This window comes from Vulpes vulpes, chromosome 14, assembly GCF_048418805.1.
Source record: "Vulpes vulpes isolate BD-2025 chromosome 14, VulVul3, whole genome shotgun sequence".
NCBI lineage: Eukaryota > Metazoa > Chordata > Mammalia > Carnivora > Canidae > Vulpes > Vulpes vulpes.
The window spans coordinates 20,731,286-20,749,030 of record NC_132793.1 but is presented as its reverse complement, the minus strand read 5'-3'; the positions used below and the strand labels follow the sequence as shown (position 1 = coordinate 20,749,030).

The window sequence follows — 17,745 nt, the reverse complement described above, 5'->3', positions numbered from 1 at the left end:
TGGAATCCTGGGATCGAGTCCCACATCAGACTCTCCACGGGGAGCCTGCTTCTCCCTCTGCCTCTCTTTGTGCCTCTCATGAGTAAATAAAATCCTTAAAAAAAAGGTAGGTTTATAAATCCTTTACTGCACACTGTTGCATGGTTGACACACACAGAAATAAAACTAGAATTTAGGGGTTTTGTTTAAAAAGTGTTATTCTGTTCCCAGATACTTTAAAATTCCAGTGTAACTGACGTGTTATATTAGTTCAGGTGCACAATGTCTACTGATTCAACAATTCTATACTATATCCAACTCAGTGCTCCATCACGGAAAATGTACTTTTTATAAACATTTTATTTCTATTGTTTATTCATGAGAGACAAAGACACAGGCAGAGGGGAAACAGGCTCCATGCAGGAAGCCCAACACGGGACTCAATCCCAGGACCCCAGGATCACACCCTGGACCAAAGGTGGCGCTAAACCACTGCGCCACCGGGGCTGCCCAGAAAACATACTCTTAATCCTCTTCACCTATTTCACCCATCCCCTCTCACCTGCTGTCTGGCAACCAGTTTGTTCTCTATAGTTAAAAATCTGCTTTGGTCTTCTTTTGGTTTTGTTTTTTTAAATTCCACGACTGAAATCACTTTTCTCTCATGGATTTATTTCACTTAGCACCATACCCTCTAGATCCATCCATGTTGTTGCAAGTAGCAGGCTTTCAGTTTCTTACGACTGAGTACTGTTCCATTCTGTGTGTATATACACACACATTTTTATCCATTCATCTGTGGATGGACAATTGGGTTGCTTCCATATTTGGTTATCTTAAGTAATGCTACAGTAAACAATAGGGGTGGCTCTATCTTCCTGAATTACTGTTTTTATTTGGGTAAATATCCTATAGTGGAATTACTGATCATGCAGTAGTTATTTTTTTTTTTTAACTTGCATACTGCTTTCCATAGTGGTTGCCAATTTACCAATTTACATTCCCAACAGTGCACAAGGGTTCCTTTTTCTCCACATCTACAAGACTTAATTTTTTGATACTAGCCCTTCTGACTCATATGAGGTGATATTTCATTGTGGCTTTGATTTGCAGTTCCCTGATGCTGAGTGATGTTGAGCATGTCTTTATGTGTCTGTTGGCCATCTGGATGCTACCTGGCATACTCTTGATTTGTCTCAACAAAAGTTCCTTATTAAAAAAAAAAAAAAGTTAAGTTTCTAATAGCTATGTACTTTTTGCTGTGTTTTTTAAAATCATCTTGCAGTAACTTTTTCTTATATTTGAAAATTGTGAAGTGTTCGTTTGTCCTCTGACAATTGTTGCCTTTTCCTTCCCCAAATTCAGAATCAGATGGTTAAAATGTCTTTTAGTCCTAAGGTATCTCTGGGTTTCCTTGAATGGCCACCAGGTAACACAACAGATTTGCCCTTTCACCTTAAGAAAGTGTAAAAGATACAATTAGATGTTAGCATTCTCTAGGTTTCAATTAATTCAAAATTTGTGAGAGCTCTTTGTTTACCAAATTTAGGATAAAAAACACAACACTGACAAAAGAAGTTCCATCTTTCAGAGTTAATTACATAGAGATTCTATTAATATAAAAACATTTGAATAATTTTATACTTTTCAGGTTCAAAGAAACAGACTCCTATCCAAGCAAAAAGACCGGTACAAGAATGGTCTAAAGACCAGGATGCCTGGGTAGCTCAGTTGGTTGAAGATCTGCCTTTGGCTCTGGTCGTGATCCCAGAGTCCTGGAATCAAGTCCCACATCAGGCTCCTGCAGGAAGCCTGCTTCTCCCTCTGCCTATGTCTCTGCCTCTCTCTGTGTCTCTCAAATGTCTTTTTTTTTTTTTTTTTTTTTTTTAAGATTTATTTACTTAGACATAGAGAGAGAGGGGCAGACACAGGAAGAGGGAGAAGCAGGCTCTATGCCGGGAACCTGACATGAGAGCTGGACGTGGGACTCGTTCCCGGAACTCCAGGATCGCGCCCTGGGCCAAAGGCAGGTGCTAAACTGCGGAGCCACCCAGGGATCCCCATGAGTAAAGTCTTTAAAAAAAAAAAAAGAAAAAGAAAAAGGTTTAGGGACACCTGATGGCTGAGGGGCTAAGCGTCTCCCTTCAGCTCGGGGCCTGATCCTGGAGTCCCGGGATCGAGTTCCGAGTCAGGCTTCCTGCAATGGAGCCTGCTTCTCCCTCTGCCTGTGTGTCTCTCATGAATAAATTTTTTAAAAAATGGTCTAGTGATTTTAAGGTTTCAACATCCTTGTCAATCAGTGAGTCAGTCACAGCTCCTACTTTATCAATGTCTTCACAGTTCATGTGTTTTTAGTCATTTATCCTTCACTACATCCTCAGAAATTCCTCAAGAGGCTTTCACTCTCTTCCATGCTCATTGCTGTTTAGTCTTACTGTCTTAGTAGAGGTCCATCTCTGCGATCTTCACGACTGGTAGGAAAATTCTAAAAGCCTGATCAATGATGTTTCTCATTCATGACCTATCTACAGCTGGATTCTGACCAAACTGGACAGTGTGAAGCCAAAACCTCAAAGACCCCTGTACCCCCTTCAAATAGACTTCAATTTTCCCCAACAATGAGCCATATGTTTGGATCATTATAGATTCATTCGGGGGCAGATCCAAGATTTGTCAGAAAAGCACAGCTTTGATAGTGACCAAAAGTTCATGTTGCAACATGCAAATAAATCACTTGTTGAGCTCTCTCCCCTGCAGTCTTTATTAAAGTTTTCCATTTTGAGGCAATTTTTTTTTCATTTTGAGGCAATTTTAATGTTGTTCATTTTGTCAAAGTATAAACTTTTATAGACAAAAAAGTAATCTGCTCTAATTTTTATTCTCATTACTTGTTTTGTTATTAAATTTCAGTCTTTTTTCTATTTTAAGCCCTAAGAGGCATAATTTTCTCCTTAGGAATTACTTGAGCTACATCTCAAACTTTGGTATGCAAAAATTTTCAATTCAGTTGTTAATATTTCTAATTCCCCTTATGGTATCATCTTCTACTAGGCTTTTGTTTTGTTTTTAAGATTTTAAGAGAGAAGAGCACGCGAAAGTGGGGAGGGGCAGAAATTCACCCAGACTCCACACTAAACAGAGAGCCTGACTCAGGGCTGGATCTCATAACCCTGAGATCAGACCTGAGCTCAAACCAAGAGTCCAATGCCTTAACCAACTGTGCCACCCAGGGGCCCCTGATGAGATTATTTTAAACCATGTTTTAAAATTTCCCAAGCATAGGGATTTTTTCAAACCTGTTTGTATTGTTACTACCTTTATTTTTTTTAAAAAAGATTTTATTTATTCATGAGAGACACAGAGAGAGAGAGGCAGAGACACAGGCAGAGGGAGAAGCAGACTCCCTGTGGGGAGCCCAATACGGGACTCGATCCCAAGACCCCGGATCACGACCTGAGCCAAAGGCAGATGCTCAATCACTGAGCCACCCAGGTGCCCTCACCTTCTAGTCCTAACGGAACACCTCAGACTGCAGCCTACATGCCAAGCCTCAGGATGGTGACAGGAGAGGCTCAGGGGTGAAAATAAGCTGGCTGTGATCCACTTCTTCACATCCAGCCTCAGAGGCACACAGCTTGTTACGAACTTAAAAAGCAGCCACAGTGAGTCTGTAAGGCTTACTGAAATGGGTGGGCTGAGAGTAAAGTGATGAGCTGCTACAATTCAAAAGAAAAACTCTTGGTCATTAAGGTCATTCCAGGCACAGCAGAGGGACACGGGGCTGGCCTTCCCAGTCCACGGATTCTCAGGGCACTGATGTCAAGATTCCGAGCCAGCTGAAGTGGACACCAGCCCTAGCTCCAGGGATTTCCCTCCGATCTCCTGTGTGGAGGGAAGAGTTGGTTCATAATGAGCTGAGTAACAGCCAGGGGTGCTCTGGGGATGCTTCCTCCATCCTCTGGGGAGGACTCCTCCATCCTCTGCTCTTCTGGTGTCCAATAATGCCAAGAGAATCTAAAAAAGAAAGGACAGGTGAGACCAATGGTTTGGAGTTCCCACCCTCTGGGTCCCCCAGCGCTGGGCATGAACTCACCTCAGGGAGACAGATTAGCAAATTCAGATCCCAAGTCATCCCAAGGGTCACGGACTCATGGCCTGGGGACTTACTTCAACAGCCTCCAGATCTAAGGCTGATCTAAGAGGAAGAAAAAGCATACAAGCATTTAGTCTCCATTGCCTCCTTCCCCAAGTGACATCACTGAGAGGGTCCCCATTAACCAGGCCTAAGCATCTAGTCTATGCATGCCAAACTAGATTACCACCAGAAGAGAGGCTAATAATAAAAGGAAAACATCTTGAAAATCCAGTTTTTATAATAAATTATTTTCTTTCAAATAATTCATGATCAGGGCAACTGACCACATATAGCTAGCCACAGGAGGACAGCTCACTGCTGTCAGGGGCTTGACCCTGAGTCCCACTGTATCTTGAGCAAAGGAATGGACCACCATCCTCAGCAGCTCTCCCCCACATTGTCATGACTTGCCTGCTCAGCCTGCCATTCTATTTTGCAAAGTCCCACTTAATAAGACCCAGCCAAGAAAGGCAAATGCAAAATTAACGTCTGATGAAACTTGTCCTGGTTAGATGCCCAGACCTGTGAAGATCAACACTGCCAGGCCCACTTGAAGGAGAAATGAGGAAATATCTTGAATGCTTGAGGACACAGTGTAAGGGAACCCCAACTCAATCTCCAGACTCTACCCTCAGACATTTGAATTACCAGGTCTGAAGCGGGGTATGGGGTGATTAACTGTCTTTTCAGAATGGTCATCACTGTCCCTTAAATCCTCCAGCCTGGCTGAGGAACCAGAGACCAGGAACTAGGCTACAGGACAGGACAAGTCCCCTGATGCAAAAGGGACAGAGCAGGTAGGAAAGACAAGGGAACCCTCTGGGTTCTTCAATGGCTCCTGGGCACCAGGTTGTTCACATGTTATTCTCACTACCTCCACGTCATTGTGAGATGGGAACAAAACTGGCACAAAGGGATCCCATCTGCAAACATAATACCTGAATATAAAGGGAAGAGGTCTCGGGAACAAGACAGAAGCCCCAACCAAAAGTTGGAGGGGGGCGGGGGTCAATGCGATGGACACCTTGACCTCACCTCGAACCTCACCGCCCTCGTGGCTCTTAGCATCACCATGTGATCATCAAGACATGGCTCTTAGCATCACCATGTTGTATCTGTCAGGGGCACCACGCTGTATCTGAGTATACAAAGTGAAAGCACCGGGATCCCTGGGTGGCGCAGCGGTTTGGCGCCTGCCTTTGGCCCAGGGCGCGATCCTGGAGACCCGGGATCAAATCCCACATCGGGATCCCGGTGCATGGAGCCTGCTTCTCCCTCTGCCTGTGTCTCTGCCTCTCTCTCTGTGACTATCATAAGTAAATAAAAATTAAAAAAAAAAAAAAAAAAAACAAAGTGAAAGCACCGTTGCAGGGTTTCTGCTCCCTGAACACATCGGCAGTGCACAGCACAAAAGGCAGCAGCCAGTCAGCCTGCTGTGGATGGAGGACCACACCAAGCACCCAGTCACAATATCCTACAGACGTGAACTAGAAAGCAGGCTAGGAAGTCCGCAGTCTACAATACAGATTCAAAGATCCACAGGCCTGAAAATTTTTTCTCCAGTCAACCCCTAGGGTTACCCTTTCTAAAAGAACCCACAAGACACAGACGAAGTCCGTGAAAAGCGAGCAACAGGCAAGGTTATAAGTCAACACTCTCCTCCATCAGTGACTGACAAGAAAACTCCAACTGCTGGCAGACCATGACATGGTAACTCCCCCATGCCCCTAGTGCAGGCCCCATCTAGATTTTTCTTTATTTATTTAACATTACTGACAGCTCCTGAAGCAATCCACACTGTGCTCAAGAAAGAGTAAAGGAGCAAAGACAAAACACATGAGCAATGCGTCCACACACTGTCCTGACTAATGTGCTCTTATCGGCTAGCCTCCACTCCCATAAATTCATAAAGCAGAACCCATGATTTGCAATTCTCATGAGTGCCATTGAGTGCTATACGAACTTATTCCAGTGAGAGACCCATACAGAAACGTGTAGACTGACTGCTGACAAGAGGATCTGTAACGTGAAAAGACAGAAAGAGCCCCCAACAGGTCAGGGGGCTAGCCCAATCACCACATCACATAAGAGCCAGCAAAAGCCCAAGCTCTGAAGGGAACAGCAGGAGAAAAAAAAGCTAGCATGAGAAAGCTCCAGGACAGCTGGATCCCTCACACACAGGAATTTTTTCAGTGATTCTTCTCCCTGCCTATCAATGACCAGGGCACAGGTAGCTTGCAATCACTGTTGGATGCAGGAGCAGAAAAGGACAGAAATAGAGCCTGGAAGGATGGGGAGGATGGTGCCAGGTGTCTGGGGGATGGCCTGAGGGAGGGTGAGCAGCCCTAGCCAAACACAGAGGAGCTTCTGTGTACCCTGTAGAGACCCTGTAACACCTCCGTGCCAGAGAGTCAAGACACTTCCAGCATAAAACACTGAAAATGCTGGCATACCTGGGTGGCTCAGTTGGTTAAGCACCCAATTCGGGTTTCAGCTCAAGTCATGATCTCACAGGTTGTGGGATCGTGCCCACGTTGGGGGCTCTGTGCTCACTGTGGAGTCTGCTTGAGAGTCTCTCTCTCTCTCTTCTCCATCTGCTCCTCCCCATTGCATGCGCACGCTCTCTCTCTCTCTCTCTCTCTAAAATAAATCTTAAAAAAAAAAAAAATCAGAAATGCTTTTGAGTTGGAAAAAATCAGGATCATATGGTCACGACAACCCATGAAAAAATTTTAAAACATTTCACCATTATCCAAGTTATGCTTTGCTGAAGTGGAGACTGAGAACAGGTCACAAAACTAAGTAATTTCAGAAGCTGGACCAGGGTCTCTGGTGCCTAAATCCACATGCTTTCCATCAGGGCCCACTGCTGACACTGGGGAGCTGCCCTGGGAAGCCCCTCACCTACTTGAACAGCTTTCTAGAGGCTTGGTACTTGAGGGGTTGCCCACAATGAGGGGACAACTGGGAGCTCACAAGACATACATTTTCATCTCACTTCCTCATTTAAACCCCAGGGCACAAGATTCCAGAGAGATGTGAACACCTTACCTTGGGCCCCATGGCCTCGTGCCCAGCTGAAGAGATGACACCTCTCATGGTGCCTCTGCAAGTGCAGACCCACCTACAAAACACAAGGCACAGATGAGCATTCGGCAGGCCCCAGTGGGCAGAGGGCACCCGGCACAGTGGCTAGCAGATTAGAGAACCCACAAACGTGGCCTACTGCTATTCCTTAACAGTCCCACAGTACTATCTCAGGGACAAAAACTTAACTCTAGAAAGGGGTCTGCAGATGATCTGTGACACGATAACATCAACATCAACCTATGTGCCTGTGTTCAATCTGTTGCTAACCAGTTTATGCCAAAACATTGTCAAGGCCAAGTTTTAGGGAGAGTGCCATGCTGACAGGAAGCCACAAGCCTGGGATGAGAGGGGAAACAGGTGGTGGGAGGGCCCTGGGTCCTCCATCTAGTGTGTAAGAGTAGCTTACCTATGTGCCAACTATCATGTGTTCTGCCCAGGTGGATTACTACTCCATTCCCTGCCCCTTAATCTAAGGACAGAGAAACATCATCCCCTGGGCACTGTGGGTCAAGCCCGTGACCAAGATGAGAGAAACACTTCCAAGAAGAGGAGGATGCCTCAGCTTGAGCAGGCTGGCTTGCTCTGGGGCGCTGTCTTCCCAGTGACGCTGTACAATGGGATGGGCCCATTGCCTTACCATGTGGCCATCTCAGTCTCCTCCGCCTTGCTTTGCCCTGTCCAAGTACTACAGATTAGACACCAAGTGAGGCACTGCCCTTAAGACCACAGCAAAAGAGGCAGACAAGCAAACCACCAATGTCCAGTGTGACCCGGGCTGAAAGATGGGGTGAGGGAGTGAGAAGGGTGGGATGCGAAGGCAGGGAAAGCTTCCTGGGGGGAGCCCTGGAAGAGGGACCTCCATCATGGCTCTACCACTGGCCCAGGAACAGAAGCACCAAGGCAGGGCCCTGCTTGGCAAAAAGGGCACTAGGCAAGCCACACAGCCCCGAGTACCAGGAATTAACACAAATTTGTGGGAAGAAAGACGTGTATGAAAGCTCCAGGGTTTGGAAGGGATGGGATGGGCCCTTCTAACACGGGGATGTGCTTTCAGCAATTCCTCTCCCTGCACTATCAATGACCAGGGCACAGGCAGCCCATGATCACTTTCGAATGCAGGAGCAGAAAAGGGAAGTGAGTGGGCCAAGAAGGGAGGCTTGGTTGGGCAGCAACCCGGGAACTGGCCTGAACTAGGAGCCTGGCACACAGGCCAATGCCCAGACTAACAGCCTGAGATTACAGAAGCTTCCCCTTACTCACACAGAGGTTTACCACGCCCACCCAGGAGATGAAGGGAAGACAAACAGTGCAGAAATACTGAGGATTCCTGGGTTCTGGAAGACTGAGTGTAAGTGGTCACCTAACAGCACTCAGGCTCATATAACAGCACTCAGCCGTGCACCCAATACAAATCTCAGTTTGCCTCTAAAATGCAGCCCTCTGGGCCCCGGTGGCCCAGCGATTTAGCGCCGCCTGAGGCCCAGGGTGTGATCCTGAGGACCCTGGATCGAGTCCCACGTCGGGCTTCCTGCATGGAGCCTGCTTCTCCCTCTGCCTGTGTCTCTGTCCCTCTCTCTGTCCCTCTCTCTCTCTGTGTGTGTCTCTCATGAATAAATAAAATCTTAAAAAAAAAAAAATGCAGCCCTCTGGGACCCCTGGGTGGCTCAGCAGCTGGGCGTCTGCCTTCAGTGCAGGGTGTGATCCTGGAGTCCCGGGATCGAGTCCCACATCAGCTCCCTGCACGGAGCCTACTTCTCCCTGTACGGAGCCTACTTCTCCCTGTGCCTATGTCTCTGCATCTCTCTTCCTATGACTCTCATGAATAAAGAATCTTTTAAAAAATAAAATAAAATAAAATACAGTCCTCTGTCCATCCCCACACTGCTGCTTTCCAGGTCACAGGAGCCTTCATTGGGGGCTCTCAGGAGAAGAGGGCCCAGACCTGCTTGAGGGGACAGACAGCTGGGAACACTGGGAAGCAGCCTTCACCTGCACTCATTTCCACATCACATCATCTGAACACCTGTGGCCTCACAGCCCTAAGTTCTAGAGACCCACGCAGGACACCGCTCACCTGGGACCTCCCGATCCAGGTTCTCCCGGAGGTCACCTCTCACATATGTGGGACAACAGTCATGAGACCCTCCTGCAGGGGACAAGAAGCACTTGGCGTGGCTTTACACATCCAGGATATCACTATGCTCACTAACAGGAAAACGCTGGGGGAATCTGGTCTGAGGAGGTGAAAGCACTAAAAGCCCGCCTCCCTCCACCTACCTCGTCGTGCTCCGTCACCTCAGGCTGTCCCATTTTGGAACCTGTGAACATCCAGAAAACCTTGCAGCTTCTCTTCAGCCTGTGTTACCAATGACCAGGACAGAGGCAGCCAGTAATCACCTGAAACACAGGGGCAGAAAGGGACACCGGGCCGCTGAAATCAGAAACCAGTGTCAGAAGACCAGACAACCAACTCAGACATGCACTGAGGGAGGACACACACCCTGCTCCTCCTTTACAGCCTGAGACAGAAACCTCGCGGAGCCAGGCACGGAGAGCATGCAAGACGGCAGGCACCAGGAGGCACCTGAGAGGAGGTGAGGGGGAGCAAGTGTGGGAAAGCTCCAGAGTTTGGAAGGGACAGGAGTGGACCCTCCAAACACGGGGAAGCGCTTTCAGCAACTCCTCTCCCTGCACTATCAATGACCAGGACACCGACAGACCACGATCACTTTCGAATGCAGGTGCACAAAAGACACACGGTGAGCCAGGAGAGGAAGCCCTTCCGCGCCCCCGGCTGCGCCGCCAAGCCCAGGACCCCGAGCACCATCAGCACTTCCTGCAAAGATTCCACCTCCCGTCACCAACGGGAAGACCAACTCCCGGCAAGATCGCCTCAACTGCTTATTCACCCCACAAACACAGCCTGAGAACCTACTACGTGCCGGGCACTGTGGCCTCAAAGACAAAGGACACCCGCAAGGACTCTTGTCCCTCCAGAGCTCTGGCACCCTCCGCACTTGCAAGAAGCTGAAGCGCAGGACCAGGAAGTGATGAGCCAAGGTTATGCGGCCGGCCCCGGGCTGAGGCACGATCTGAACCCGGGCCCCTCCGGCCTCCTACCACACCAGGCCTCCTCCCGCAGAGCCTGAGCTCCAGGGACACCCCCCCGCCCCCTCACGCGCAGCAGCACTTACCCAGGCCTCACCCCTGCACACAGGGCCGGCCTCGGGCGCCGCGCATCACCGTCCCGCAGAGCCCGCCGGCCCGGGCACCAGGAGCGGGGGGAGGCGGGAACCACCCTCGGCCGCTCGGGGCCCCGCGGGCGCCGCCGACCGGAGGCCCCGACACGCGCTCCGCACGGCCCGGCTCGCGCACTCTCCCTCCCGAGCGCTGCGGACCGCAGGTGGGCCCAGGCCCAGGCGGCTCCGCTCACCTGGTAGGCGGCCGACCCACGGCCGGGGGCGGAGGGGCGCGTGCGCGTGCGCATCCCGGGCCGCGGTGGGCCTCGGCTGCGCACCCGCCGCCCGCGCTCAGCGGGACCGTCCCGGGAGCCCCTTCCTCCAGGACCCGCCCCCAGAGGCCCGCCCCGGAGCCAGGAGCGGGGCCTGGAACCGGGGCTGACCTCCGCCGGCTCTCCGCGCCCGCCCCGGGCCTCAGTTTCCCCTTAAGGTGGCGGGAGCCCAGAGACCACGCGCCCGGCGATCCCCGCCCCGGACTCACCCCGGGCGCCGCGAGCTACGGCGCGGGGGGCTGCGGATGTCTGAGGATTGCGGCAGATGGACCCGGGTGGCGCGGGACCGCACGCGACGCGAGGCTCCTCACCCGCCCGGCGCCCGCGGAAAGGCAGCGGGAGCGCGGGCTGCGGCCTAGAGCGGCGCCTCCAGGGGCGGATCCCGCGCGCGCGGTCCTGTCGCGCCCCCTGGTGGCGGGGAGGTCAAATTCTGACTCCGTGGGGCTTGCGATAATTTTCAAGAACAGCCTGAAATTTTGGAAATAACATTTCTCTCACTTATATTGCTTTTCTCTTTATTGTTTTGGCCACTGGTTTGTTACTAATTCATCGAAATGGTTACTCCTCTACGTAAGGAGCTGTTATTACCAAGAGCTCATGTTAATTGCAGGTATTTTGGACAATAGGGTTCTTGCCTGATTGACCACTGCATTCACAGTACCTCACTTGGGGGCTGGCACAGTTGAATAAATGAACGAATTCTGACCATATATTTGAACATCGCCAGGTTAAAATATTGTTCTGATGACTTGAAAGTGGAACGTGAGAGTGACAAGGAGATAAACCTAAAGAGATGGGCGGGTGTTCTGCTAACCTTTGTCCCCAGAATGAGTCCTTGAAGCAGGAGGGACTTGATCAGATCTGCATAGTGGCAAAGAAGACAGAGAACCCATGCTCCCAGCAGGACACTGCAGACAGGGGGCTTGTGGCTGCCAAATCTCACAAGCGCTAAACTACCTGCATCCTGGGCCATGTGTTCGTCTTGAACCTGAGGCAATCCTGGCACTAACTCAGCCCACATTCTGAAGTATAAACAGCCCGAGGAGAGGGTCCCCCACTCCCCTCCGCTCAGATTCCTGGTACTGACTAGGTCAGCACAGTGGGGAGATCCAGGCCCAAGGGATACAACCGAGAGGGTGGGAGGAATCTCTGAAGGTGAGCTTCTCCATACTGTGTACCTGGGAGGAGTCTGTGGGATTTCAAGACTGTGAGAACATTGGGGAACTCCCTGATGAGCAGGGACCACGGATACTATAGCTATGAAGACGCTGTACCACGGGGTCAGGTGTGCACTCTTGAAGCCCTGGTGTCGGTGTCCTCTCCTGCCTCCTGTTCTTGCTTATATGCTCTGTGTGACCTTGACTAAATGACCCAACTCCTCTACCTAGCTTGAGTTTTCCTGTTCTGAAAAGTGGACAAAATCATAGCTTTCCCCTCAAAGCATTGCTTCAAGAATAATGTGAAATGATTGATATCGAAACCAAAGCACAGAGCAAATGGTCAAGCGTACTAGTTGCCATACTTTAATATTTCTGAGAAAGCCAAGGTCTTCTGTCATAGCGAGGACGCTGTGGGATTATTTATGAGCCTGAGAGAATGTGCTGTTTGAAAAGTCTAAGGCAGCACTGTCAGTAGAAATATAATGCTAGCCACATATTTAATTTAAAATGTTCTGGGGTGCCTGGGTGGTTCGGTAGATTAAGCATCTGCATTTAGCTCGTCATGATCCCAGGGTCCTGGGATGGAGCCCCACTTCAGGCTCCCTGCTCAGCAGGTGAGTCTGCTTCTCCCTCTGCCCCCCACCTCCACTTATGCACACTCTCTCAAATAATAAATAAAATCTTTAAAAATAAATAAATAAAAATAAAATGTTCTGAGAGCCACATTAAAAAGGTACAAAAAAAGAGTGAAATTAATTTTTTTAAAGAAAGGCAGGTGCTAAATCATTGAGCCACCCAGGGATCCCCAAATTAATTTTATAGTATATTTTATTTAACCCAACATAACCAAAATCTTGTCATTTCACCATTTTTAAATATCTTTAAATTATTAATGAGATATTTGGTATCTTTTTTCTCTGAACAAAGTCTTCAGAATCGGATGCATGTGTAACACTGACATTTGGACCAGCTACATTTCCATTGTTCCATAAGCCTCAGTGGCTGCCAGCTGCTAGGTTCATCAGCCCAGGTCTAAAGCCATCTACCTTTGATCAACTCTTTGCAGCCAGAGGAGAGAAGCAGCAAGCAGAAGGCTGAGAGCATGTCCCTTCCATAGCTCCCAGTACCCCAGGAGTCTGAGACATCCTAGGAGGAGACGGGCCTCCTGCCTGGCTCAGGCTGGGGGCCTTATTGTCCCAAGCTGGCGATTAAGGCAAGGGTGCCCTAAGAAGATTGTAAAAGGGTAGAGCCACGATTCAATCCTAGATTATTCTCCTGCACCCTTTGCTCTCACGATGCCAGGGAAAGGATCTGGGGCAGTTTCTTTGTGCATCCCCAGTACCGAGAAGAAGCTGAGCGTCTAAGAGGTGGAGCTGAGGCTCGTTAATCATCAGCATAACAAGATGCTAAAATGGGCATTGCAGCAAGGCACCACCAAAGAGTCACCACGACTTAAAAAGCTAAGCAACAAGAAATTGCCCTTGTGGTAAGCAAATTGTGGCCCAGTATTGGCAATTTCTGAAGGTTCCATCTGATAAAATGGCAGCTGCCTTCCAAAGAAGGTGTTGGACCAGATACAGAATTTAGGAAAAAAATAACTGAGCAGTGACTGCTCGTTAGACATTAAAACGAGGGAGAATTATGTGTTCTGTTTCTTAAAATAGTCCCACGCCACCACCACCCCCTGCCCCCAAGAGGGAGAACAAGTGGAGGACCTGGGGTTGCGGCAGAACCCCGTGGGAGCTGGACACCTGCTACCCTGGTAGGGAGCTCAGGGGAGCCAGGTGTGACCCACTCCTCCGTCCAAGGCTCATCATTTTCTTCAGCAGATGTAGCATCGGTGGTAGTGAGGCAGGTAGAACAGGGAAATGTTGGGAAGCAGCAGGAGGAAGAAGGACAAGGAACACGGAGCCGACCTTACACCTGTTGGATAACAGGATACTCGTGGCGGTAAAAACCCGCAGAGACGCCACACGGGGGGCACCTGCGGCACGCATGCGCAAAAGCCCCAGTTAGCCTGCGACTGACGGAGACGGACCCTTCCACTGGGGGCGCTAGAGGACTCCGAGGAGACCGTCCCTACCGCGTGACCGCGAGAGGAGACTCAGACTGCGCCTGCGCATAGTCACTAGTCTCGAGCTCGCGTGATGCTCTCCGGAGTTCTTGCAACTGTTTCCAGAACCCTACGTGTATATATTCCGCCGGTTGCTCATGACTGCCTCCCTGAGTGCACCTGCACAACCTCCTCTTCGAGTGTACTTTTGCTATGCAATGAAGCTTCTCTGCTCTACTTTACTCTGATTGGTCCTCGAATGCTTTCTCGCGGCCAAGTCAAGAACCTATCCCCGGCTGGTGGTTGAGGGCCCAGGGTGCGAGAACTCTCCCAGTGTCAGAATGTCCGCCTGCTACCCAAGAGGTCCTGCCCGAGAGGGAGCCTGCTAGGGGGAGGGGACCACCTGGAAGGAACTGGCCTGTTCATATGCCTAGGACAAAGGGTAGGTTCTTCAAAGAACCCCTGAAATAGAGGCCAAGAGAGAAAGACCTATCTTAAATATGTGTCCAACCTGGAGAGAAATCTCCCCTCCACCTCAATCTTTATGCCAGTTCTGATTGTTCTGATCCTGGAGATACTAGGGGTAGGAAAGTAAGAGGAGTCCTCCTGGTGAAGAGAGACGCATGTTGGGTAAGGGAGAAGTCTCCCCTCCACTCTCAGCAGAGAGCAGCCCACCCTGCGGTTGGCCCCAGATGGTGAGAGAAGTCGCTATTATCGCTAAAAATGTGATATATATTAGACTGGCATTTAAAATAATTGAGTGGAAACACTGTTCACTATTTTCAGCGTTTAAAGACTTAGTACCTAAGAAAAGCTATGAGGCCTGCCTGATATTTTTCTAAAGACAGGAAAAAGATACTTCCTCTATTTAGAAAGTCTAAAGAGGCAAGTAAAAAAAAAAAAAAGGTATAATTACATACCAGGAATCCTGCTTTCAACATACTGGTCTCATTAAGAAAGATTTGGGCTATAGCTAGGAGGCCAACATTCCACCATCCTGGAGTTTGTGACCTCACAGTGGCTGAGAGATCTCCATGGCTTGGAGCCCCTTCTCTTGGGGAAATGGAGCTCTGGCTGCTGGACAGATTGCTCCAAGGAGGTGATGCCCAGGGTCCAAGCTGGTAGTCCAGAATCAACCCTGTGAAGTCTGCAGGAGCCCCAGGCCCTGTCTGTCCCTGCATTAAGAATGATCGCCATGCTAGAAGCCTTGCTGTTTCTGTTCATCATCCTCATTTCCTTCTTGCTGCTTCTCTGTTACTGCTTCTTTCAGAGGGAATCGACTCCAGCTCCTGCAAGGTGGGGCTGAGGCCCAGTGGAAGCCATGGCCAGTCTGACCCCTCAAGGCCTCTCAAGCACAACGGACTCTTTTCCCTCAGCTGTCCATGGTCTGGGTCTTGGCCTGTTTTGGGGTCTCCAACAGCCCCAGGACCTCACTGGATGCTTCCCACCAGAGTTGGCTTCCACCTAGGTCTCCATCCCTCCTTCTCCCTAGGTCCCCTAGCTGGGTCCTCTGACCCTCACACCATATTTCATACTAGTTTTGCTTCTGGTTCATTTTTGTCCTGCGCTGTGGACCTCTGGTTCTGGAGAGGGACTCGGTGTGGGCTCAGGAAAGAGATGAATGGATCGGGCCCCTGCCATGGAAACAGGCATAAAAAGAGCTGGCCTCCTCCCTCCAGAAACTAGCAACCCTGGGCCCTTAAGAAGTGGAATCCCAAGTAAAGATTGATAGCCTTACAGGGACACTGGACTTTCCTTATATCCGTTGTGGACAATCCTTGAAAACAACCATGTGACTACTCAATCTGGATGATCATAGCTAATTTACTTGGGTATCCCTGAACAACAGCCCTGGACCTTTCTTGCTAACTAAATCACTGAGATATTTGTGGCTCATTACTTAAACTTTCCTGGGTTAACTTTTTTGCTCGAACACTTAGGCATTCCAGGATGATATTTGACTTTGCCCCATGATCTTTTGCCCTGGTAGCTGACTACATCAATTTTTCACTCTTAAGACCTTGGGTTTTCCTGACCAAGGGCATCAGACATCCCCTCCCTCCTACCACTCTGGCTTTTTCTCTGGGACTTCCAGGAAGAAAACAGGAATGTTTCTATGATTCCACCATTATATAGAATATTGACAGATAGTTTACTTATATATTCTATTTCAAGAAGTCTAAGAATTTTTGAAAGTTACGAATGGATATTAGTTTTTATCAGGTGATGATGATACTAAAATTTATTAAACTGCCTTCCTATAGTCCAACACCTATTTTTTAAAAAAGCACTTATGGTATTGAGTTTCAATATATTATTTTAACTGCCTTTAAATTTTCTAATTGTGGTAAAATACACATAACATAAATATCATCTTAACCATTATTAAATATTCAGTTCAATAGTATCCAGTACATTCACACTGTTGTGCAGTCTCTAGAATTTTTATCTCGCTAAACTGAAACTGTACACTTTAAACAATTCCCCATTCTACACTTCCCTAGCCCCTGACAGCCACCATTTCCCTTCTTCTCTGAACTTAACTACTCAGGGTGCCTCATGTTAGTAGAATCATACAGTATTTGATCTTTTATGTCTGGCTTATTTCACTTAGCATCATGCCCTCAAGGTTCTTCCGTGCTGTGGCATATGTCAGAATTTCCTTCTTAAGACTGAGTAATATCCCATTGGGGGGTGTGTGTGTGTGTGTGTGTGTGTGTGTATCACATTTTTAAAATCCATTCATCTGTTGATGGACACTTGAGTTGCTTCCACCTTTGGCTATCATGAACAGTGCTGCTATGAATACAGGTAGACAAATATCTCTCAGATCACATTCCTAATTGTTTCAAGAATATACCCTAAAGTGGAATTGCTGGATCATAGAGTAATTTTATTTTTAACTTTTTGAGCAATTGCTATACTATATTATTTTCCATAGCAGCTGCACCAATTTGCATATTCTACCTATTTTAAAGTTTAAAAACTGAGGTTCAGAAAGATTAAGTCACTTGCTACTACAGCTAAAATGTGGTAGAGAAAACTTTAAGTTATGTCTGTTGTATTAATTTCCTAAGGTTGCCATAACAAAGTACCACAAACTGGGTGGCTTAAAATGGCAGAAATTTATTCTGTCACTATTCTGCAGGTCAGATGTCTGACATCAATGGTCAGAAGACATTCATTGGCACCTGAGTGGCTCAGTTGGGTAAGCGTCTGCTTTTGGCTCAGGTCATGATTCCAGAGTCCTGGGATCGAGCCCCACATTGGGTTCTCTGTTCAGTGGGGGAAGTCTGTTTCTCCCTCTGCCCCTCCATTCCCAATCAAGCGTTCTCTCTCTCTCTCTCTCTCTCTCTCTCAGATAAATAAATATTTTAAAAAAGAAAAGACGCTCACAAGACAGGAGTGCAGTTAGTGCCCTCTAAAGGCACTGGGGGCGAGGGCTGCTTCCACCCGAAAGTTGCCAATATATTTTTAAAGATGTTTACATCTATACTCATGAGAGGGACTGTAATTTATTTTCCTTTTATTGACCTTGCCTAATTTGGGGACCACGGTTATTCTGTGAACTGAGAACGACTCCCTTTTTTTCTATAATCTGGGAGACTGCGTAAGGCTGAAAAGCTGGGTATGATGTCTTCTTTATGGAAATATTGTTAACTACCGACTCATCATTTTAAAGTGCTCTGAGATGAGTCAGGTTTTCTATTTTACCTTAAGACGATTTTGCTATATATTTTTCAGGAATGTGTTCATCTTTTTAAAAAGATTTTATTTATTCATAAGAGTCACAGAGAGAGGCAGAGACATAAGCAGA

At 48.3% G+C, this 17,745-nt stretch overlaps 1 long non-coding RNA gene and 2 other non-coding genes across 3 annotated transcripts; all 3 read right to left on the bottom strand.

The window, feature by feature from the left end:
- Window positions 1-1,557: 1,557 nt before the first annotated feature.
- On the bottom strand, window positions 1,558-11,083 carry LOC112928140 (uncharacterized). The gene is made up of 6 exons (XR_003236698.2): window positions 10,925-11,083; window positions 9,482-9,601; window positions 7,166-7,238; window positions 6,568-6,765; window positions 4,073-4,174; window positions 1,558-3,993 (listed from the first exon to the last, which is right to left on the bottom strand). It is a non-coding gene; the product is annotated as an uncharacterized lncRNA (long non-coding RNA).
- On the bottom strand, window positions 8,193-8,325 carry LOC112928282 (small nucleolar RNA SNORA71). The gene has a single exon (XR_003236726.2). It is a non-coding gene; the product is annotated as a small nucleolar RNA SNORA71 (small nucleolar RNA).
- On the bottom strand, window positions 9,814-9,947 carry LOC112928281 (small nucleolar RNA SNORA71). Its single transcript, XR_003236725.1, has one exon. It is a non-coding gene; the product is annotated as a small nucleolar RNA SNORA71 (small nucleolar RNA).
- Window positions 11,084-17,745: the final 6,662 nt, after the last annotated feature.